Below are 25284 nucleotides of genomic sequence, written 5' to 3' on the forward strand. Positions count from 1 at the left end.
GAAGTAAGGTATCTGATTTTACAGGATTGTATAATTTGATGATGAGAGAACAGATTTTAAATAACTGTCAAAACCAGCAACTGCATCAACACTTGGTTGACTCTGATCTGACCTCTCCCCAAGAATTGGGAAAGAAGGCAGACAAATGGGTCAGAACCAGGGTTAAGCAAAAGAACCAGAACCAGGGCCAAGGGGGTGATCAGAAGAAAACAGACCAAAAGGGTGGAGATCAGAAACCTAAAGACCAGAAGTCTTCAACAGGGCCCCAAACTACTGCTAAGGAGGGTGGGTCCCAACAGTCCAAGAAGAAGAAAGAAGGTCAGAAGAAACCCTGGTGCAATCATTGTAAAAATACAACTCACTGGACTAGTGATTGCAAAAAGGGTGGAGCCCCCAACACTGTTGCCCCTAAGGCACCTGCTCCCAGTACTACTGTTAGCAGTGTTGGTCCCCAGACAAAGGGTGTAGTGGGAATCACTATGGGAACTGAAGGAGATTCTGACTTAGACAGAACCCTTACACAGGCAGTCTTGATCTGTGATGGGGACATTGATTTGTCCCTGACTGTGAGCCCCAGTAACCTGGGCAAGTACAGACAGACTCCTTTAATTAATGACAAAGTGGCTCAAGCCTACAGGGACACATGTGCCAGTGTCACTATGGTGACACCAGGCTTTGTGGACCCTGGACAGTTCATACCAGGTGAGAACTACCTGGTGACCAATGCCAGCAATGCCACTACTTCACATAGGGTGGCAGTTGTTAACTTCTCATGGGGAGGGGTAACTGGCCTCAAAAGGGTTGTGGTTAGTGCAGACCTCCCAGTAGAATGTTTGTTGGGCAATGACCTAGAGAGTTCTCTATGGTCAGAAGTGGAGTACAGGACTCATGCAGAGATGTTAGGTATATCATCACATGTCCTTGCTGTGACCAGGTCACAGGCCAAAAAGTGCCTCACTGAACCTCAGGTCTTGGATCCTGGAACAATGGACCAAGCACCTACCAAGAAGAAGAACAGGAGGGTCAAGGCTGTGCCTTCCCCCCTGCCTCAGAGTGATGATCAGCCTTCCCAGGAAGCTGATCTAGAGGACCCTGAAGGAACTGTCCCTGAAGGGCTTGAACCTGATCAGGTTGAGTTTCTGGGGACAGGGGGACCTTCAAGGGCTGACTTGAGGCAGGCTCAGTTATCCTGTCCCTCTCTTGAACCCCTCAGACAGCTGGCTGCTGCTGAGGCTGCTGGGAATGCTCAAGGTACCCATAAAGTGTATTGGGATGAAGGGCTCCTTTATTCAGAGGCTAGAGACCCCAAGCCTGGTGCAACCAGGAGGTTGGTCATACCTCTGCAATTTAGGGGCTTCCTTCTTACCTTGGCCCATGACATTCCTTTAGCAGGACACTTAGGCCAGAACAAGACTTGGGACAGGCTTGTCCCTCACTTTCACTGGCCTCATATGAATGAAGATACAAAGGAGTTTTGTCGCTCCTGTGTTACCTGCCAAGCCAGTGGCAAATCAGGTGGCACAACAAAGGCCCCCCTAATACCACTACCTGTGGTGGGGGTCCCCTTTGAAAGAGTGGGAATAGACATAGTGGGTCCCATGGATCCTCCCACTGCATCTGGGCACAGATTTATACTGGTGGTAGTGGATCATGCCACCAGGTATCCAGAGGCAATTCCCCTTAGGACCACTACAGCTCCTGTTGTGGCCAGGGCCCTGCTGGGAGTATTCTCCAGAGTGGGGTTTCCTAAGGAGGTAGTATCTGACAGAGGTACCAACTTTATGTCAGGATACTTGACAGCTATGTGGAAGGAATGTGGTGTCAACTACAAGTTCACCACCCCTTATCACCCACAATGCAATGGGCTTGTTGAGAGATTCAACAAGACCCTAAAGGGTATGATCAAAGGATTACCTGAAAAGCTCAGGCGAAGATGGGATATCCTTCTACCCTGCCTTCTGTTTGCTTACAGAGAGGTCCCACAAAAAGGAGTTGGCTACAGCCCCTTTGAATTGTTGTTTGGGCACCCTGTGAGAGGCCCACTGTGTTTGGTGAAGGAAGGATGGGAGTTACCTCTCAAAAAGCCTAAGCTAGACATAGTGGACTATGTACTTGGTCTCCGCTCCAGGATGGCTGAGTATATGGAGAAGGCATCTAAAAACCTTGAGGCAAGCCAGGCCTTACAGAAAGCTTGGCATGACCAAAAGGCTGTCTTGGTTGAGTATCAGCCAGGACAGAAGGTATGGGTGTTGGAGCCAGTGGCCCCAGCAGCACTCCAAGACAAATGGTCTGGACCCCATACAATCCTGGAAAAGAAGGGAGAGGTCACCTACTTGGTGGACCTAGGAACTCCCAGGAGTCCCCACAGGGTACTCCATGTTAACAGGCTTAAAGCATATGTTGACAGGGCAGACATGGGCTTGCTCATGGCTACAGATGAGGGACAGGAGGAAGAGAGTGACCCTCTCCCAGACCTGTTGTCTCAGAACCCTGAAGATGGCTCAGTTGAAGGAGTGACCCTTGGAGGCAACCTCACTGCCCATCAGCAGACTGAATGTAGACAGGTTCTACAATCATTTTCACATATGTTTTCCTTGATACCTAGTCAAACTGACTGGTGTACCCATGTTGTGGACACTGGTGACAGTCTGCCTGTAAAGAACAAACTTTACAGACAACCTGACCACGTCAGGGACTGTATAAAGGCTGAGGTACATAAAATGCTGGAATTAGGTGTCATTGAACCCTCAGAGAGCCCCTGGGCTAGCCCAGTGGTTCTGGTCCCCAAACCTCACACCAAAGATGGCAAGAGAGAGATGAGGTTCTGTGTGGACTACAGAGGACTCAATGCTGTCACCAGGACAGATGCACACCCTATTCCAAGGGCAGATGAGCTCATAGACAAACTAGCTTCTGCAAAGTTTTTGAGCACATTTGACTTGACAGCTGGCTATTGGCAAATCAGGTTAGCTGAGGAGTCTAAGGCCAAAACAGCATTCTCAACCCCAGGTGGGCATTATCAGTTTGTGGTGATGCCCTTTGGTCTGAAGAATGCACCTGCCACCTTCCAAAGGCTGGTGAACCAAGTCCTTACTGGGTTGGATGACTTTTGCGCAGCATATCTTGATGACATTGCTGTCTTTAGTTCCACCTGGGAGGATCACCTGATCCACCTGAAGAAGGCTCTTGAGGCTCTGCAAAGGGCAGGCCTCACTATCAAGGCTACTAAGTGCCAGATAGGGCAGAGTAAGGTTGTGTATTTGGGCCACCTTGTAGGTGGGGGCCAAGTTCAACCACTGGAGAGTAAGATACAGTCCATCAAGGATTGGTCCCCTCCAACCACCCAGACTCAAGTTCGAGCTTTCTTGGGCTTGACTGGGTATTACAGGAAGTTTGTTAAGAACTATGGGTCCATTGTGACTCCTCTTAATGATCTGACATCCAAGAAGATGCCCAAAAAGGTTCAGTGGACAGTAAGCTGTCAAAAGGCATTTGATGACCTGAAGGAGGCCATGTGCTCTGCACCTATCCTGAAAAGTCCTGACTACTCCAAAGAGTTTATTGTCCAAACAGATGCTTCTGAGTTGGGTGTGGGAGCTGTGCTGTCACAACTTAATGTAGATGGTCAAGACCAACCCATTGCTTTTATTAGCAGAAGGTTGACCCCCAGAGAGAAGAATTGGTCAGCTATTGAGAGGGAGGCCTTTGCTGTGGTGTGGGCCCTGAAGAAGCTGAGGCCATACTTGTTTGGCACTCACTTCAAGATTCAGACCGACCATAAGCCCCTCTTGTGGCTAAATCAGATGAAGGGTGAAAACCCCAAACTGCTTAGGTGGTCCATTTCCCTACAGGGGATGGACTTTACAGTGGAGCACCGGCCAGGTACTGACCATGGGAATGCAGATGGTCTCTCCAGGTACTTCCACTTAGGACATGAAGACGAGACTGGTCAAGGCTAGTTTAATGTCCCAGCGTTTGGGGGGGGGTTGTGTAGGAGAGTAGGGTCTGCTATCCTATGGTCACCCCGAATTTTTGCTTTTTGCTTCACTGGTTTTTGACATATTGAGGCTGTGGGCCTGCCAATCAGACCCCCAGCCTGCTGTTCTCTCTACTAAATTAAAACTATGCACCCTAGGTGCATAACCAATTGGAAGTGGATCACCCTGTCAGCCCCTGTACCAGTGTACACTAGGTACCCAGGGCATTGGTGTACCCAAGGCCTGCCAGGGGCTGCAGCATGTATTATGCCACCCCAGGCTCGGCCTAACAATCTGACACAACTGGCTGATCACTCAGCTGGGGTAAGTTGGTGTAATCACCTCTTACTTAGGTGTAGTATACCTATACCTAACCTTAAATGGGACACCTGGTAACCTCTAAGTCACTCCTATGGCAGGCCTTAACAATCCTGAAGGCAGAGTGCTTGGTTCCATGTGAGATGGTGCTCTGGCATGAGCTGAGCCTGTCTGCAGTGGTCGGAACAACTTCCTTCTACTGTTTCCAGATATCGTCATACCATATACTCTTAAGTGCATTATGAACCTCGCGGTTAAATGCTATCTTTGGTTTGGCTTTATCAAAACATGTCGAGTAAGGTGTCATACGAATTGGAATACTAACCCCTCGCCAATTCTGGCGACGGGGTTAGCATTCCACCCTTCTAGAGGGACACGACATGTACAGTACCTGAAACCCGGGTAAAATCAGACATAGCCTCAGCTCCACAAAATGGATGCTGCCACCACAGACACAAGTCTGCCCTCCTGCTGCTGGGAGTCCTTCCAGCTTGGGAGGTGTGGACAAAGGGTTTCCTGCCAGGGGAGGTGCGTGCACCACCCCAGACAGGATTTTGTGTATTGGTCAGGTAGGGCTTGAAAGAAACCAGACATGCCTGTGGCTCACAAGGAGCCTCGGTGCATATGCCAGTTCAAACCGGTCCTGGGGCACACCAGTCCCGGGCCTGGGGCGAGCTGGACAAAGGATTGGGGGTGTAACCACCCCCCTTCCTGGTCCCACCCATAGGGAGGGACCTAGCAGGTAGTCCGGCCCCTAGAATCCGCTTAAAGGTAGGAGCTGTGTCCTAAGACTTCAGACATCCTGGAATCAACTTGAAACTAAGAAGAAGACGGGAACTTCGACATTCTGCTGCACAGAAGACTGAAGAAAATCTCCCCTGTGGTCAGGGAGTGACCACCTTGCTAATGCAAGCACCATCCAGCGAATCACCGTCTGCTTTGCCGCCGCCTCCCGCCGGAGCCCGAGCCCAGAGACTGACAAGACCTGGATCTCCAGACCTCTCACCGCCCGATCCACAGTCCCTGAAAAGAGGAGACCCATGGAGGCACCGAGACACGTGGAGCCAGCCATCTTGGAACGACTACGACAAGCTGACCAGTGCAACAACCGAGGCTCCCTCCAAGTTGTGCTTTGGGTCCTGAGAAGCCCAACCCTCGAGCAGCATCTGCACCAAAGGTGAGCCCTCCAGCATCTCCACGATCTGCGTGGGGCCCTTCTGCATTTTGCCACTCGACGCGCCTAACCGGTTGCTGGCCCGCTGGCTAGTGGCCATCTTGGCGACGAAATCTACGACAAACACCGCTGGTCTGGTTGCTCCAGACTGGCCCTTGCTCCCCTCCAAAGGAGCAATCCCTCTGACCTTGCTGGTCAGAACCAACAGCTGATTTCCGAATCCTCCTGCAATTGCTTTTGCCAAGGCTTGTTTGCTTCGATCAAGTCGCCGACACCGCCGACAGCGAGAGCCTGCGTGGGACAGCTCGTGAGCCGACTCCTGGACGTCGTCGACCTTCAGGGACCACGTGGCTGCGGAGACAAGCTACCCCTCATCACCTGTTTGCACCCGACATCGCCTGGTACCCACCTGGTGCCACGCTGGTCACTGGCTAGTGACTGTGAACACTGTCCCCTCTGCTTACAGGTCTTCAACATCTCCGATCCACTCTTGGATCCACTGCATCTCTCCCGGACCGACCGCCTGCAGCATCTTTGTCTTCAAGCTCCACGGAACAGATAGAAGAAACCCGACGCACTTCGAGGCCTATGCACCCGCTTCCTGTGGGTGAGGTAAAGCTGGCACACCTGTGCCCAAGTGTAGTAATACATCTCTAGTGCCTGTGTTCCAAATCTTAAGTTCCTAGGTCATCCGGAAGATTCCTTTTGCAGTAACTTTGTACTTTTTACGCACCCATTGAAACCTATGGGAGCACGCGTGTGACTATTTGCTCTGCACACGCCACCCGTGGACCTCCTGGTCACTAACTGACGTTAGCTCCTTGTAGGCCCAGCGATTCTAGAGGCCCTAGGCCTTTTCCCTTTTCTGTTCGTGGTACTTATACCACTATTTTAGTATATGGTTTGAGTGGCCACCAGGGCCTATCCATATAACGTGCAACTTCTGTGTATTCTGTGATAATCTTGTTTGACGATTTGTGCTCCTGTGCTCATAAAGAGACTAGGGGTTACTTTGATAAATAAATACATATATATTTTGAATATATATCTGTGTGGTGTCCTTTCATTGGTATAAAAGGGGGTTGCATTTGGTAAAACAGCTGGCTTAACACGCTTCACGAGTTTAGCCTCAAAGACTGCTTAGCCTACGCTACCACTAGGGCAGCTAGTCCAAAAAGGTTGACTTACAACCACACCATAAGGGTTGCTTGGCATGGTACAAGGTGGTCACTAGAACTAGTGAACAGCATATACCAGGCCAACTTCTCACATGGAGTCTGGCTGCAATGGTGCGATGAGAGACGGTGTCAAAAGCTGCGGAGAGGTCTAGTAGGATGAGGGCTGCAGTGTGCCCCTGGTCCAGAAGCATGCGGATGTCATCGGTGGCAGCGAGGATGGCCGTCTCAGTGCTGGTGTGGGTGTTCTTAATGGTCACGGTGGTGTGTTCGACGGTGGCGGGATTCCAGGTGGTGATGCTCGGCTCTTTGCCGGTGGTGGAGGAGCATGGGGTGGTGTCCGGTGTCTGTTCGCTGAAGTTGTCGTAGAGGGCCTTGATTTTCAGATGGAAGTAGGAGCTGACCTTGTTGCAGAGTTCCTGGGACCGTGTGATGTCTGTGGCTTTGCTAGCGGGTTTAGTGAGTTGCCGTAGGACGTTGAAGCGTTCTTTAGCGTTGATTGCGTTGGTGTGGATCTTGTTCCTGATGAAAGTCCACTTGGTGTCTTTTAATTGCTGGTGGTAATCCTTCAGGGCGTTCCGGTAGCTGTTCAAGTCTTCCGTGGTTTTCCCTACTTTGCCAGTTTTTCTCGAGGCGTCTGCAGGAGCGCCTGGCTGCTTGGAGATCGTTGGTGAACCAGGCTGCTTTCAGGGGGCGTTGTTTGCCAGGGTGGCAGAAGGGAGCGAGCTTGTCGGCGTTGCTGGCAATCCAGCGGTGCAGTTCTCCCGCTGCATCGTTGGTGTCGGTCGTGGCGCGGGGGGGGGTCGTGAAGAGGGTGGCGTGGAGGTGCTCCTCTGTGAGCTTGCTCCAGTTCCTTCGAGGTGGGCGTGGGGGGGTTGGGTCCAGTGGATGTGTTGAAGGTGAAGTGTACGCAGTGGTGGTCCGTCCAGGAGGGCTGCGCGGTGTGGCTGAAATGGATGTTTGTCCCTCTTGCGAAGACGGGGTGTGTCCAGCTCTTTGCATGGGGTGGTGACGAGCTGCTTCAGACCGAGGTTGGAGAGGTTGTCGAGGAGGGTGATGGAGTCAGGGTCGCTGTGGTTGTCTAGGTGGAAATTGATGTCTCAGAGTAGAATGTAGTCCGTGGAGGCAATGGAGTGGGGTGCAACGAGGTTGGCTATGGCGGTTGCGGATTGTGTGCGTGGTTCGGGGGCTCTGTAGTCGAGGGGGCCCTGTAGCGTGGTCCTGGGGTTGGTCTGGATCTGGAAGTGGAGGTGTTCTGTATTGGAGTGGGGGGTGCTCGTGATGGGGGTGGAGAGGCGAAGGGAAGTCTTGAGTGCGATGGCGAGTCCACCTCCTGGGTTGTGGGGTGGCCCCTTCTCAAGGTCTTGCATCCGTCGGTGATGGCGGTGGTGATGTCGGGGCTGGAGGTGGCATTCGTCCAGGTTTCGGTGAGGAAGGAGACGTCGGGCGAGAGGGATGACGCTTTATTCTCTCACTATTTATATCATTGTATCTGTTTTACCAATATGCCATCTTTAAAAAAAGGGGAGGGGCGGATTAAGAGTTTTTATTAGAGTGGTCTTTTACAGGATTAAAAAACTGAAAGGTAGAGGTGGAGTGTATGCTACTTGTATATATGTGGCTTTCATAAATTGAAGGCTCTGATAACCAATAAACAGTTTGATGGAGTTAGAAACGACTAAAATTATTTTTTTTTTCGATACCTTCAAATAAAATGTTTACTTTGTCACTACCCTCCCATTTTCTCCCATCCAGCTATTTTTCCTTCGACTTTAACAAAAACAAAACAGAAAAGCACCCACCACATAACTGGTTTAAATTAAAACAGAGAAACTAATATTTATAGTATCAAATTAACTTGCTCTGACCCTAGAAGCTAGCGATACAGTAGTACTCTAACCTGTGTGAAGAGGTAAAATGGCACAACACTCTTGGCAATACCCCATCGAATTCATGCTGAAAGCGTGGAAACAGCACCAGTAATCCAGGTTTAGTCTGTGAAAACTGAACTGAGAGCTATGGCTGCAATACCAGCCAAAACCATCTTGGTGGCGGCCCTATGCGGCTGGATATCCCCCTCTGAACAACCGAGCACCAGTAAAGGTATAAACAAAACTGCAGACTCGTTTCATATTTCGCTCGAATGCACTTATACTGTAAATACATTTATCACACGGACATTAAGTTAAATGGAAGCACACGGATAGGGCATGTTCGGGACGCAGATCCCATTTGGGGTGTCCAGCATGACATAAGGAGAAAGAAAATACGAGCAAACAAGAAGTTATCGCGGATGATGAGGAAACCGGCATCCTTTGGGTGTAGCAGAAGCGCGCAGTCGAACAGGAAGCCTGCTACCACAGGGAAGTGTTATCGAGGCCCGACGGGGGCCTTCGCATGCAAAGCACAGCAATACACAGCAGAACAGCCGAGCCGCTAAAACAATATTTACTTAAGTATTCAATTCCTCTCAATCACAGATCACGCGATGGCCACACCATTAGCATCACTTTGCATGGTTGCAAATGTGCGCTACCTTAACAGCTTTCTGCAACACGCCACACAACTCAGACTTTCACAACTAGATTTGGAAATCCAGTATTTTCCCAACACCTCAATGATGTGCCTCTCAAACAAAAAGAAAACAAAAACTAAGTTAATGTTACACAACGATACCGCCAGCAAGGACTGCTTTCGGCATTGAAAATCCAGCAGTAATAAATCATCTTTTCACAGACCTGTGTATTTATTGTTATGAATATTTACTCAGTTGTTTCGTGCATGTTCTTACACAATGATCGCTTTCGCCCACAGCACTCTTGGAGTGCACTCACAAACTGGCAACAGAACACAAAGAACGTGTGCCTTTACAGCGCTATAGAAATGTTTACAAAGCAATACCGGCTGAAGAGGACATTTATTGCTACAGTGCTTAACAGCAACCAGACACATGTAAGACATTTACATGTCAAAAATCCTGAAAGGTATAGCAAGTGAGGCAAACATTACTACGGCAATTTATAGAGCACCTCATGCTGGAGGATCTTTAGGCGCTTGACACTCAACAGACCAAGGCAATGTGTTAAGCCCACTGCCTGTGGAGGTTGCATAGGTGCAGAAGCGGTAATGGATGAGGAAGGAGAGAGTGAGTGAGTGAGTGTGTGAGAGAGAGAGAGAGAGAGAGAGCCTGTGAGAGAGTGAGTGAGTGAGAGTGTGTGTCTCTCAGAAGTAAACATCTCGGAAGAGAAAGATGCTCACATGGGGATACCTGCTTTGCTATTGCGTCTACTTGGTGACTCATGCCATCACTGGAGAAACTGAAGTGTTTGGGAAGCCCAGAAAAAAAAGAAGAGGGAGAATTGAATCAAGTAGGGGGGAGAAGGAAAGAAAACACCTACAGAGGTCAATATACACCTGGTCCAATTCAGGAGACAAGCCAAGGGTTGGGAACCCGCTTTGCTGGAGTGAGCCTACACATTCAGCCATATGGAGGTGTCTGGCAAATGCTCAAATGTAAAAGAACAATCAGTCAAATGCACCCTTAAATCTTTGCCTGAGCTATCAGTCATATTGAGGAGTCTCTGGCTTAACCTCTGCCTAGGCTGTACATATATATATACATTTTATTAAAGCACACACTCTTGTCTGGAAAGCTCCAAACCATGGAGACAACCCATAGGATCCAAAGTTTACAAAAGGCCGCATCATCACAATATAAGGCCTTTCGATGAGCACTTGCAAAGTCAGAATTTTGATTGGTCCAGTGGCAGGCAGAATGGTGGTCGGTGAAGGGGATTGGCACTGTATTTTAGGGATCATAGAAAGGTACATGGTGTTCAAGGGGTGCCTGCTAGGGACTGCAGTTTGAATAGGACAAGGAATGAAGCGGACTGGTGTTAACAGATAGCTAGACCCTGGAGGGCAGAGTAGGGGACGAGCGCTAATATGCCAATGGTCTGGATAGAAATCTAGGTGCAACACTTCTTTGCTTTCGTCTTGGGGCAGGTTGTTAAAAGGAGAGAACCGCCACAGCGAACTTCAAGCTTGTTGCACAGCAACGAAAAGCAAGGAGGCTGAGTCGCATGTTCCAGCAGGCCTTCTCACCTCTCCAGCAGGCCTTCTCACCTCTCCAGCAGGCTTAAACACATTCCTTCTATCATAACGCAGGGAAGCACATTCCAAATACCGTTTCCATAAAGGACATGCTGTCCCTACGTTTGCCACCCTTTGAAAAGGTGCAATATGTACAACCTGTGCTTAATTTGAGCCCGTGGTTGCATTTCTAAGGACCAGCACAATTTACCGAGAACAAGAAACAGAAAAAACAAACATGGGAAAGAAGGAGGTAAACGGAAAACTGTCATAGAGGGGGAAAGCAGGAGCCTGCATGAGAGAAATAAATGGGCAGGGTATGCCTAGCAATAGATTAAAGAGGTATGAGGCGAATTCTAGACTGCGTAGCTTTCGACATTTAATAGCACCAGCGCGGACTTATAGCAAAGCTTTGCCAACGGCAGTTTCTTTTACAAATTAAGCACAGTCAGTACAACGTTGAATGCGGGCTGTCGGCGAAACTAACATGTCCCATGTCTTTCAGGTCTGGCGTCTAGGACACAATGCACGCGCACACACAGAATGTTCTGGGCCGCCCAGGGTCATCACCGTATGCTCCTGCAGCCCACAGTTTCTGCATTCCTGAACGGTTTCCACACACGTTTTGATCAGAGGTTTTTATTTTTTATCCAGAGTGCAAATGGAAAATGCAGCCAACTGAGCGCAGCCCGAAGTACTGTGCAGCCGATCGAAGAGCAGCACTAGGGTCCAGTGTCTGCTCCACGATCACAGATGCAAAGTCCTCTGCCCCGTCACAGAACATTCTGGGGCCTGACTTACATAAGGAAGCCTGACTCCTAGTTTGTTAGCTCAAACACTGTATGTAGTGTTAACGGCCCAAGTACTGAGTCTGCGGGAAACGGATAACAAGCATTGTCAAAACCAAAAGGCCTTGCCTATTTATGGGAGGAGCAATGCTGTGCTGCATGGCTAAAAATAATTTTAAAAAGCGCTATGAGTGTCTAGAGCCATTTAAAAAAACAAAAAAAAAACATTAGCACTGGCCACGTCATAGCGTTTTGGCAAGCAGCCAGACAAACAAAAAAGGATGGGTGGGAGGAGTTGGGGCAAGCACACATGCAACGGTGGGCAGGAGGGGTTGGGCAAGCACACTGAAAACAGAGGTTGGGCAGGAGATACTCAAGTAAGCACACAGACCACAGAGTGGGCATGATGGGCTGGGGCATGGACACCGGAGAGAGGGTGTGCAATAGGTCGGGTGCAGGAACACAATGGGGGGGTAGTAGTACCGAGGGAGACAGACGGAAAACACACTATCAGAATGCCTAAAAAAAAAAGAAAAAAATATTGTCTGAAAAAGCGAGCAGTGAAAGGACATTAAGCAATGCGATCATGCTCTAAGGGAGGGACAAACACACAGAGGAAGGAAGCCTACAGAAGCTAGCAAATAAGAAGCACGCAAATGAGAGGGACAACAAAGGCAACCAACGGGCAAGCTGTAAGCCCCGTGTAAGGTAACAAAATGTCTTGCAAGAGATAGCGCATAAGCTCTCTTTGGTGAGACCTAAAAAGTAGAGCAAGAAAGAGAGAATGGGTACAGTGAAGTCAATCACTGGGCAAAGAGGACATGCAGAAAAATGCGAGGAGCAAGTACCACAGATAGATGTTCAACAAAGACTGAGAAAAGGAACCGGTGTAGAGCCCTTTAGAATAGTTATGATGAATCCTAAAGTAGTAGCAAAGACAGTAGCAATTCACTTTGCCCTGTTCCTGTGTAAAGAGTGCTGCCTCAACACATGGGTGTGCATGACCATGGGTTGTGCCATAAAATGACTGTAGGCAGTTTGGCATGGGTGATTAGAACCGTGTCTAGACATTCAAAAACAACAAAAGGGAACCCCCATTGTGCCTAGCCTGCCTCTCTGTACCCGCTCAAGAGGATGACCCTTTGGTGATGAAAGGACTCTCATCCACTGGGTTTCCAAGTGGCACGCTTCGTTACAGAATACTCGTCTAGATACCTAGTATATCTAGATGAGCTCCACTTTGATAGCCAAGGGAGATCTTTGGTTATTGAGTGGGATCCTAGATTTAGAATAGTCTAGCCAGGGTCTCCAACCTTTTCTGTACTGAGAGCTACTTATGTTCAATGAAACACATTGACAGCTAACGATATTATTAATGCTGTATAATTTTTTTTTATATACAATTATAATAATTCAACCAAAGAAAAGCTTTCCAATTTAATACGCTGAGATGCACACAGGTGAGCTTCTTACTCAGTGGTAGCTGGACAGCCGCAGTGGCTAACGAGCCACTGGTTGGAGACCCCTCTTTAGGGCGTCCTAAGGGTTACATTTATTTTCAAAAGGGCACACTGACGGCTTAAGTACTGGGCACTGGCATAAAACCTGTCAAGGCTGATATTAAATAAACTGTAAGGATTGGCCAGGCCTTTTTTTACCTAACAGCTATAGTTTGGTTGCCAAAAGGGTATGAGGGCAAAGGTTACATCCCAAATTCTCACTGTCTCATTGTGTAGGTTTAGTACCGAGATGACAAAACGTACCCATGGCAAGTGCTGCTAATGGGGCGTGGTCTTATTGTCTCAAGGGTGACAACAGGCATGACAAGGGTTGAGTACATCTTTTTAAGCCAAGTATTGACATCTTTATAAGACAAGTTGTTGGCGATTAGGTGGACGGGTGCGATTTCCTAGCAGGATCCTAACATCAAGTGGCACAGCTATCATCTCATAATATTTAAATAGCAAACCATTTTGCAATCACCATTAGCTGAGATAAGTGGTTGGAATTCATAGACTAATGTGTTCCATTTATTTGTCCGAACTGAGTTACACAAAAACTGGGCAGTAGATAACTGTCTAACGTTATGCAATAAGATATAATGGCTCGCTCTCCTACAGTCTATCTCCTACAAACACAGTCTGGAGATCTTTCACAAATGAGGGAAAACTAACAAATAGAATTAAGACATCTCAGGGACAGAATTGGAATTGAAGTTGATGAAGAGGTTTACTTGTGAATTATTTCCCTCGGCTCAGGGCTGGGTGAGAACGTGTTTTGGGTGTGGGGTGCATAGCTCAGCTATGATTTTCAGAAACCAGCATTTAGGGTCTACTTTGTGTAAAGTGGCATCGGCTTGGTAGGCACTCAGATATTAATTATGAGTTTTCTTTACTGAGGGGAACATTTCTTTTTTTACTAGAGCAGGTTGGAAAGCAGTGAATCCCAAATGACTAAAGGAGAACAGGTAAGCGGGACTGAATGCACAAATCAGTGAAAGAGCTACCTGGTACGAGTCCAGGTTTCATCAGTCTTAGAAAGAGGATCAGAGCGTGTTAATGATCACACATAATGAAAGTAGAAACATACACATAAATGATCTCAAAAACCCCAATCAGGAAAAAGAGATCCTTCAAGAGAGAGGGGGGGCTCTGTCTGTGTCAGGCAGTAAGGCAGACACAGGACCTGTAAGTTAAAATGTCTCTCGTGACCTGCAGCACATATTGTGGCACCATGAGTGAGGCATTACTGACTGCAGCGAAGTTTTCGACTTCTAACCCAACTTTGACATTTAAAGTAATGGCACAGCCCAAAGCTTCCTTTTTAACATTTATAATTCACCACTAAAGGCAGGCCTACTGCACCCAAAAGGCAGGGTGCATTCTACTTAAAAGTTGAAGATGTGTTTTCTCAACTTTACATGCCCTGCCAGGAAAGAACATGCATTGTCGTTTTTACTGTGGAAGAGCTAGTAGTTCCAATGGTGAGTACAATTACACGCTGAAAACTCAGCAGTGCTAACTTCTAAACAGGAATACTAAAGTTGATACTTCCAAGTTATCAAAAGGATCTTCGCATTAAATCCTGACTTGATTGTCAAGTCAAATTGAATGTTAACTTATGCCCATATGGCAATATTAGTAACCTGTCACTTTGTTACCCAAACATGCAGGGTTATTTTAAACCATGATCAGTCAAGGCAAGCCAGTCTGCGCCCTTCCGTGCCTGGATCGTGCAGAGCGCCAGAATCCCTGCCAGAACCTAACAGAATTATTTTTTTAGGTAAGGAACTCTTAGCCCTTAAAAGTCGAGTACAAAACTGTAGCCATCTCAATATGCCCTTGCTTTGGTCAGGCAACAGTGAGAGTTGCAAGAGATGTGGATTTCATCTCCCAGCACCGTCCCTATGGTCCAGCTTTTCTGCTCTGCATACCGAAGCTAACCCCAAGAATAAGTCAACGCCATATCTCTGTGCTCCTATTAATGTACGCTTGTTGATAAAGCATGCAATGGAAATGGCTGAGCTAATTGACTCACACCAGCCCGATGTTATTTTTATTACGGAAACGTGGGCAAACAGCACCTCAATGCCAGAACTAATTACTGCCATTCCCACGGGATACCTGATGCATAGACAGGATCATCCGTTTAAGAGAGATGAGGGGCTTGGAATCATATATCGAGTTAAGTTCAGGGCCAACTTTACGACCTTATCAAACGAATACTGTGAAGCCTTATCCTTTTGGTTCGAAGTAACAAAAAAGAGATCCTTTAGAGAGTCTAGTATTTATCACTCTTTGGGCCGTAGAAACAATTTCATGAACTCCATTAGCCCCCTCTTAGAGGATGGCATTTACAGCATGGACTTTACAGTCCTTGGAGATTTAAATTTAAATTTCTATTTGGAGTCTCAGGAAGATAGACACCAGAGCTTTGCTCGAAATCATGAATGCCTTTGGTCTCCCTCAACTGATACAAAATGCAACCCACACTGCTGGCTACACATTAGATACCATTTTCTTCAATAATAAAGCCATCACTAATCTTAATCTTCTTCCACTATCATGGTCGGATCATTCGGCTATCTTTTTTGAGTTAAGAGGCATGGAGGCAACATCAGTTCCTAATAACAGGCGGAATAGGACCCACTATAGGGCATGGGCCAATTTTGACTACAAACAACGGCAGCTAAAACCAACACAAATCCTTTCCCCCCACCCGTGGAAAACCCGAAGTTACCCATCCAGGCCTACCTAGATTGGCTTAATACTATGCTCTCCCTAACTGTTCCAATTATAACGGCCAACCAAGACCAAAGACATCCTGCAGCTCCTTGGTTTTCTGAAGCCCTGGGGCTACAAAAACAAAGCTGTAAGCGACAAGAAAGGAAATTGAGGTTTCAGTACGATTCTTATGAAAAAGAAACACACAAATTGTCCCTATCCAAATAGATGTCTCTTCTGGTGAAGGAAAAAACTGCATTTTTCACGTCACAAATTGAATCCTCTAAAAATTCTGCCAGGGAACTCTTTCGGGTAATAAACAAATGAACAAAACAACCAGAGATGAAAGGAGAATGGTACAGTCACTATTCCAAAGATCAACTACACGCAAACCTCGCTCTCAGCCCATCCACCGAACCCTCCGACACCAACGACGCTGCCCACAGCCTCAGATGCTGGATCGACGACTGCGCTAACACCCTCACCCCGCAGAAGAAACCCTCCTACAGAGACACCAGCAACAGGGCCAGCTAGTTCACCCCAGAACTCCTAGCCTCCAAGCAAGCCTGCCGGAAACTAAAGAAGAAATGGCACAGTGATCAGACTCCGGACAGCCACGCAGCCCACAAGGACGCCATCCGCAACCACCATCACCTCATCAGGACTGCCAAGAGGACCTCCTTCAAAGACTGCCTCGACAACAACGCACACAATAGCAAGGAGCTATTCAACATCGGGAAGGAACTTTCCAACCCCAGCTCCAACATCAACTACATCCCGCCATCGCAAGCCCTGTGAGACTCCCTCGCCATTTTTTTCTACCGCAAAATAGCAGACATCCACGACAGCTTCAACACCCAGACAGCCCCAACAGACATCAACACAACAGACTCTCCGCACACCATCGACCACAAACCCCTGCTAGCCTGGGCCAACGTGAGCCTCGATGACATCAAGACCATGAGCACAACCCACTCCGGCTCCCCGTCAGACCCATTCCCGCACCACATCTTCAACAAAGCCAGCAGCTCCACCGCACCCCATCTGCGCAACGTCATCAATCACTCCCTCGAGACCGTGACCTTCCCAGAGAGCTGGAAACACGCAGAGATCAACGCCCTACTAAAAAAAAACAAGGTGGACCCAAGAGACCTCAAGAACTTCCTGCCCATCTCTCTGCTTCCGTTCCCGTCCAAGGTCATCGAGAAGATCGTCAACAGACAGCTAACCCGATACCTTGAAGAAAACGGAATCCTGGACCCTTCCCAGTCAGGGTTCCGCACCAACCACAGCACCGAGACTGCCCTCATCGCCGCCACAGATGACAACAGGACCCTGCTGGACAACAGTGAGACCGCGGCCCTCATCCTCCTGAACCTCTCCGCCGCCTGCGACACCGTCTGCCACTGCACACTATGCGCACGCCTCCACGCTGTAGGGATCTGAAACAAGGCTCTGGAATGGACTGCCTCCTTCTCCGGCAGAACCCAGAGCGTCCGCCTCCCCCATTCCGATCCAAAGCCTCCGAGATCATCTGCGGTGTACCCCAGGGATCTTCCCTCAGCCCGACACTGTTCAACATCTACATGGCCCCGCTCGCACACGTCGCCCGACAGCACGACCTCAACTTAATCTCCTACGCCGACGACACTCAACTGATCCTCTCTCTCACCAAGGACCCCATCACCGCCAAATCCAACCTCCACGAAGGAATGAAGGCCATCGCCGACTGGATGAAGATCAGCCGCCTGAAGATGAACACGGACAAGACGGAGGTCCTCATCCTCGGCTCCAACCCTTCAGCCTGGGACGACTCCTGGTGGCTGACGGCACTGGGGGCAGCCCCGATACCCACCGATCAAGCACGCAACCTGAGAATCATCCTCGACTCAACGCTCTCCATGACCAAGCAAATCAACGCCATCGCCTCCTCCTGCTTCAACACCCTCCGCATGCTCCGCAAGATGTACAGGTGGATCCCGACAGACACAAGAAGAGCAGTCACCCAGAACCTAGTCAGCAGCAGACTCGACTACGGAAACGCCCTCTACGCGGAGCCCCGACTAAGCTCATCAAACGACTGCAACGCATCCAAAATGCCTCTGCACGACTGATCCTCGACGTACCACGCCACAGCCACATCACCCCCCACCTGAGAAACCTGCACTGGCTCCCCGTCAACAAGAGGATATCCTTCAAGCTCCTCATCCATGCACACAAGGCACTCCACAAGACCGGCCCAGCCTACCTCAACAGATGACTTTCCTTCTACATCCCCAACCGCCAGCTCCGCTCCGCCGACCTCGCACTCGCCACCGTCCCTCGCATCCGAAGAACAACCACCGGCAGGAGATCCTTCTCCCACCTCGCCGCCAAGACCTGGAACACCCTCCTACTGAGCCTACGACAGACCCAAGACCTGCTGACCATCAGGAGACTACTCAAGACCTGGCTGTTTGACCAGTAGCGCCTCCCCCCCCAGCGTCTTGAGACCCTCGTGGGTATGTAGTGCGCTCTACAAATGATTGATTGATTGACTATTGCTCAGCACTTTAAAAGCAAAGTCGATCAAATTTATAATCTATTCAATCACGTTAACAATGCTAACCTACAATTGACCGAAAGTATGAATGATTGCTTGAGGAAATAGTGATATACCATTGGCTTCGTTAAATACCTTTACCCTAGTCAAGTGTAGTACAGATTGATAATCTCATCCAGACCACCAAATCTGGATCCCCAGATGATCCCTGCCCTCCCTCAGCACTCAAGTCCATTCTGCAGCCTATAGCCACGATATTGACAGACATCTTCAACTCCATGTTTAAAGCAGGAATCTTTCCTACCCTCAGGAAAAGGGCGTCCAACCCTCCACTCCTAAAAAAAGCTAATCTGATCTGGAATACCCTTCTAACAACTGACCCATTTCCAGACTTCCCTTTCCCGCTAAAATAATAGAAAAGGTTATGAACAGCCAATTAAGTCATTTCATCAAAGAGAACAACCTGTTGGACCCAACACAATTTGGGTTCAGATCAGAACACAGTACAGAGACCGCCTTAATTAAGGCTACTGATGAACTCAAGATCAATTTAGATGTAGGAGGAACTGCTGCTCTGATCCTTTTGGATCTGTCGGCAGCTTTCTACACAGTGAATTACCCCGCTTTGATTTCTCGCTAGGTACTGTTGGCATAACAAATATAGCCTTGAAATTACTCAAATCCTTCCTTAATAACAGGCAGAACACAGTTAAATTAGATACTTTTTGTTCTAATACCATCTCTCTGCCCTGTGGAATTCCACAGGGATCATAGCTTAGTCCTACCCTTTTTAATCTAGACATAACAGAACTCACCCCTCCAATTCATCCTACGGCTTCTCGTTAACGTCTTATGTGGACGACACGTAGACTGTGCTAACCTCCTCCAATAACTCAATCGACACCAGCCACCGAATCCAGAACTGCACGAGAGAAATCAGCACATGAATCAGCAAGCACTATCTTAAACTAAACCCAGAAAAGACAGGTGATTCTTTTGGAAAACCATCCCAATTTTTGGTCTGTCGCTAGTTTTCCGGCAGAAATGGGCATGCTCCCCTCATCCACTACAAAAACCAAGAGTCTTGGTGTAATCTTGGGCGACAGGCTGTATCTTTGTAAGCAAATGAATGCAGTCTTATCGGCTTATAACACCCTTAGAATCTTAAAGAAAAAATGTATCTTCCTCCCTATTAATTCCAGATAGTGTGATTTCCACATTAATTTTCTCTGAATTGGATTACTGTAATGGTTTATAAGTCAGTCTTCAGTCACAATATATTAACAAACTTCAGGTTCAGCAGAACTCAGCAGCTAGGCTACTTCTTGGCCTTCCCAAACATCAGTCACTATCCTTATCAATTAAAGATCTTCACTGGCTGACTGTTAAAAATAGGATTACATTTAAAGCACTTTGCCTTACTTACAAGGTCCTACATGATTCAGGGCCAGTTTTTCTGAGGAAAGCTATTTCTTGGTATGTTCACAATAGAAATCTCGGATCAATGGGAACTTTCAAAATAAATACCGTCAGATACGAAAAATCTAAACGGGGTCGAAGCAGCTTTCTGACTGGAGCAACTAAACAGATTAGACACCTACACACATTAGAACGGCTTCCTCGCTTCAAAAGTTTACGAAACTCTGTAAAACCTGGCTTTTTACCAGTAATTTCTCCTTTCTCACATCTGCTCAGCACTCAGACTAGCGCTAAGACAACTTCGGGTATACGCTGTGCTCTACACATTTAACATAACATAAACTACTGCCCTCCTGGGCAGAAGTGTGAACTCCTCTCAGTAAAAAACACAAATGGCCTACCATTGGAAAAAGAGGTGACCACTCCCTGGCAGAAGACCAAACGGTGAGAGCATGTGAGCACAAAGATGAGCCTCTAAGGTAAAGCCAGCTGTGAAGGCAAATGGTGGACACACAAGAAAGGGGCTGCTCTTTTGTTCTTTTAGACAGGTTGGCGCCAGGGACAGAGAAGGTAACAGTTGCCAAAAAAAAGTTTCAGTGGGCATGTAGCCACCAGTTAGCAACACCTCTGAGGTGACCTAGGGAGCTCCACACACCAGGAAAAGGGTTCTGCCATCTTGGGAGTGGGCAGAAAAGTGAATTTTGGGCTAGCTAGATGACACATTTTGTAGTAAGTAGTCACTATGTAAGAAGAGACTTGGTAGCACATGGGCTAGAAGTCGCTACATCCCCAGAGAGCACAACCTGAACATAAAAGTGGCACCCCTGGCACCTAGACGTCAAATCACATCTGTACTGTAGAGTGGGCCAAAGAAGGACTGCCCTGCTGTTCCCTGGACCCAGCAAAGAGAGGCTGCACCAAGACTGGACTGCACACACTGCTCCTTTGGGCTAGCAAAGAGAGGACTGTGTCTGTGCTGCCATGCTCGAGGGTAAAAATTGTCCCCAAGCCTCAGACCGAAGGAGTGACTCCAAGAGTGAGTTGGCAGACTTCCTGATACAGCTACAGGGCCACAAAAGCTGAAGCAGCTTGCCCTGGCGAGTTGGTAACCAAGAACCTCTGACTGCTTTAGTGTAGCCTCAGTGACAGAGCCCCAGCCCCCAAAAGTTGTCTCTCACTTTAAGATCTTATTTTCACTCAGAGTTTTAAGCATTGGCACACAAGGAATACTTCTGCCACATATTACGAGACGCTTTTTGGTTTGATAATCTTGTTGTAAAGAGCCCAATACTTTGAATCTCATGTTGGCTGAAACAATAGACTAGAGACTGAGTCATTCATGCCACAACACACAAAGAAAAATTAAACTCTCAGAAAAATAAAATTAATATATTTTACATGCTTGCTTTAGGCGTATGTAAATGTGCAGCTGATCCCTGCACCAGACAAATGTGTCAAAAGACTGACCATAATTTAAGGATGTGCACAATGGGTTAAAAGGTTTGTCAGCAATACAGTTACAAAACTAGAGCCACTTCCTCTTTTATTGTTATTCTGATTCCCTCTTAGCAGCAGGTTTTTTGTTTTACAATATTCTCAAAGTTTTTAGAGGCTTATTTCCAGGAACCAGGATTTCAAATGTCTGTAGTGGTATGGAGGTTTAAGTGTAGATCGGAGGAAGAAACCTAAAGTGGATTAGCGACAAAAGTCAAAATTGGTCAAGGGCAAAAGAGGGATATTGGGAGTATCTCCTCCTGAACAAATGTATCTACAAAATCTGTATGTTTGAGGGAATATATACAAGAAATATCCCAGACCAAAACGGATCCCCAGAGATGCACTTCCCACCTACAACTGAGAGGCAAATGTGGCTTAGATATCTCTTCACTGTGGCAAAGAGGATTACTGAAGGAAAACAAAGATGTCTAGAGAAGTGTCTGCAGTACTGAGTGGTTACCTGTCACTCAAAAAAGCATTCTGAAGCCTGCTTAGGGACATCTGCTTTCCAGCAAGATAAAACCCAGTTCAAATGTTATGTGGACCCTGCAGTCCAAAAAAATGAATCACAAGATAAGCAAGGGTGAGTGCATTGTCTGTCTGAATATAAACAATGAGACCCTGGAGAAGAATCTGAGGTGATACATGTGAAGAACGTTGTCCACAGTAGGCCATTCGTAATAGGCTCCCCAGTTACAGCAAGATGAGCATTTAGTCATGATATTTAAAAATAAATAAAGGTGCCAGACCAAACCAACCATTTTCCGCAAGGGTGAATATTTTAGGAAGGTGGTCTTCCAAGTCTACAAAAACAGATTCTTGAAACTGATTGAATGAAGCAGATTTTTAACAATTAAGATTTGTTAATCAAATTGCTGGTTTCCTAGGATCATGCTCTCAAGAAAACTCATTCAATGGAGGTTCTAGATGCTGTTTGCATACCAAATTATAGGACCGCAGTCCCTCATCCACCCTAAGATGTTCCTTCTGTGTACCAGCTAATGCAATGACACTTTTCGGGTTACTGGTGCAACTGCACGGGACACAGAATTCACTGGTTCTCATGGGTGGTATTAGGTTCCTGAAGGGAGACAGGCTCAGCCTCCAACGAGAGGGTGTAGTCAAAGAGTGATTCTGACATTTCTGAGGGACTATGCAATTGGAGGCATATTATATTTCAAAGTACTACAAACCAGTTTGAAGCAATATTAAGGCTGGAGTAATCGTCCGTGGTTCTTTTACACCCGTGTCAGAAGTGAAAATGTTGCCTAGTACCACAGGCACCGAAGTCTAAAAACTTGAAACTTTTCCACTAACAGCTTCTCAAAACAGAATGTGCAACAGTGAATTCTCCGGGTTTCCAGGTGCCTACTTTTCTCTAAATTGGGGCAGAACACTCACACTTGTGTCTCTCCATTGTTTGGGACTGCACTCTCGCCTGCATCCAACAAAGAAGTCCACAGGCCTCTCTTGATAGCATCTCTACTTCATTATCATCAGGCGGCTGGTGCCTCTAGCAAATTCCAGTAGATCACAGACAAGAATTCATTGGATCAGAGGCAGTCTGTGAAGACTGGATCGTGGTGCATCCTACTCATACAGTGCGTGCAGATTGTGAACAAGAGCTGCATCAATGTAAAGGAAGCCCTCCCCTGTCTGCTGTACTTCTTTGTCACGCTGCCCGTGTGGATCCCCGGGGCATGGTTCCGGGAGCTGGACTCGTGCCTCTCGGCCTTCATATGGGGGACTGGCCGACGACGAGTGGCCCTAGCCACACTAAAGCGGCCATCGGCAGAGGGAGGGAGGGTTGGCAACGCCGGAATTTGAGGCATACTATCTGGCAGGGCAGCTGCAGAGATACACCCAATCAATAGCATGGAAGATGACTCCGGATAGGGGAGTGCCCCCTTTTAACCCGGAGAGGGATGAATTACTCTGCACCCTAATGAGGACCGCAAAGCTACAGCACATACATATCTATAAGCATAGAGTGATACAGCTGTGCTGGAGCAGATGCCTCCAGAGGACCCAGACGAGACACCTATATTCACCGGAATTGGTACTAATACTGATTAGGGTGTTGCCGCACAGGGGACAATGGGGAGGACTAGATAAATGGGTACAGGCAGGGGGCGACGAAAGTAGGGGATCTGCATAGACGGTGAACTGCCTCCATTTGAGGAATTCAGTATTGACTGGAACATCCCACAGGGCCAGTTTCTGCTTCACAGGGCGTTACCGGGGTGATACGGCGACATTGGCAGATGGGCACCCTCAAACCACCACGACAAGCCACATGCGAGTATATTGGGATAGCGTAGTGCCATGCACACCAACCAGCACATGGTCTGCTCAACATGTTTCCACACAAAGCCAAGACCCAAGTCACTGCCAAATTTCAGAACCTGGCCTTTATTTTAGCCACGCAGGAAATTACCAGTAGGTGGAAAGCACTGAATGGCCGTAGCATCAACAGGTGGAGGTGGAGCCGGAGAAGTGGGCGGGCTGCGAGAGCAGAATTTTAATGAGGAGCGCGAGACTGGGCCTAGTCAAAAGAGAGAGAGCCCAGGCATGGGAAGCACTGGTGGCAGGGGGGAAACGCAACAACCAGGAACCTGGCAATACCACCCCAATGGCGAATTCTAGACAGGGGAGCCCCCTGAGATAGGGCCCAGGAGGCGATCCAGAGCTGGAACGTGGGGAGACTACCCAATAAATATACCAAGGTAGACAGAGTAAGGTGGGATAAAGGGAAAAAAACATGAAAGCTACACGAATAACCAATGAGTAGCAAGGAAAGCAACAACTAGCGGATATGAGGTCTCTTAAATGCCTACAGTGGGGGGGGGTGGAAGGGGGCGGGGTTCAAACAATAATAGTTGAATCAGAAGGTACCTGCAAGTACAGATGAACATTCAGGGATTAAGAATGTATAAGAAAAATGTAGTATAACGTGAATTGAAAGCACTGCAATGTACTACAGGGTAAATGTAGGATTATGCAATGGACCAAAGGAAATAAAATATGTTTGGTTTTTTTAAAAGAGCTGCACCAATGTATCGGTGAGGAGGGAGCATATGTGTACAAGATGACAGGGAGGGAGGAGTAAGCAACACAAAGTGTCTGGCAGAACGCAATTTTAGAAACTTTCACATTAAAATAAGTTTCAAAATAGAGATGTGCATATTAGACAGAGAGGAGGCCCTAAATTCTGTATGGAACCAGTCCCAAACCTTTTAATATAGTCGACTTACCAAGTATAAAGTTCACTGAGTTAATGGAAAGCCTGCTTCTGCATAGGTGACATTTTCAGACCCAACGAACTTGTGACGCAATCCTCCAACAGGACGATTAACTCCTCTAAATTGTATTTCAATCAATATTCCATCTCTAATCTACACAAATAAACATGTCAGTCGTAGAACTTGTAGGTATGTTGTTTTTGCAAATAATACCTTGCAGAGGAACAAGCTACACAACATTTGGTAGACAATGGTAAAGTCTGATCATACTTGAAGAATGTCTGTGATGCACAGATTTGCAATGGACTAAAAATAACTGCAGTTTTGGTCTCTAAATCAATTACACTGGTAAGGACATTGCAGGCAAGGATACCATGAAAGGTCTACTAATTCACTACTGAAAAGTAGTACATCAAACAAATCTCTAATGCACAGTAAATGGAGCAGAATCAAAGGGGAAAGATATAGGGGCATGTGTAAGGATGTTATTTCACATCAAACTTTCCAGAAGGGAAACGGGGACACGGATACATTTCAATCAAGTCCAAAATAAGCCACATTTCAACTTTACTGTGAAGGAGGGCTTAGAAAAATGCTTTCAGAATTAAATAAAAATGCTTGAAAGAAGGTGTGTTCTGCGCACAAGACCTCATGCGTCCACTTAGTCGAAAATGAAAACTTCAATCCTTTTAATGAAAAGACCTTTGAAAAATGACCAAAATATTTCTATTAAGTTTGTGCCAGTCAACGTATTACAACCTACTGTAGTGTCAAATAAAGAGACTTTGTTAAACAGTCTTATGGTGTGCATTTGTTCACAAGCTCATTATAGAAACA

General features: G+C 47.4%; 1 protein-coding gene across 3 annotated transcripts in view; it reads right to left on the reverse strand.

Annotated features, from left to right (window-relative positions):
* Window positions 1-25284, reverse strand: part of SEC14L1 (SEC14 like lipid binding 1) — a 360792-nt gene that overhangs the window by 292804 nt on the left and 42704 nt on the right. Inside the window, exon 3 of one of the 3 annotated variants that reach the window (XM_085616895.1) lies at window positions 19105-19211. The exons of the other annotated variants lie outside the window; for them this stretch is intronic. The gene's annotated coding sequence lies outside the window, so the exon portion shown is untranslated. The remainder of the gene's footprint in view (window positions 1-19104; window positions 19212-25284) is intronic. 3 annotated transcript variants of the gene reach the window in all.

The sequence above is a fragment of the Triturus cristatus genome, chromosome 7 (genome assembly GCF_964204655.1).
Source record: "Triturus cristatus chromosome 7, aTriCri1.1, whole genome shotgun sequence".
In the NCBI taxonomy this organism is placed as follows: domain Eukaryota; kingdom Metazoa; phylum Chordata; class Amphibia; order Caudata; family Salamandridae; genus Triturus; species Triturus cristatus.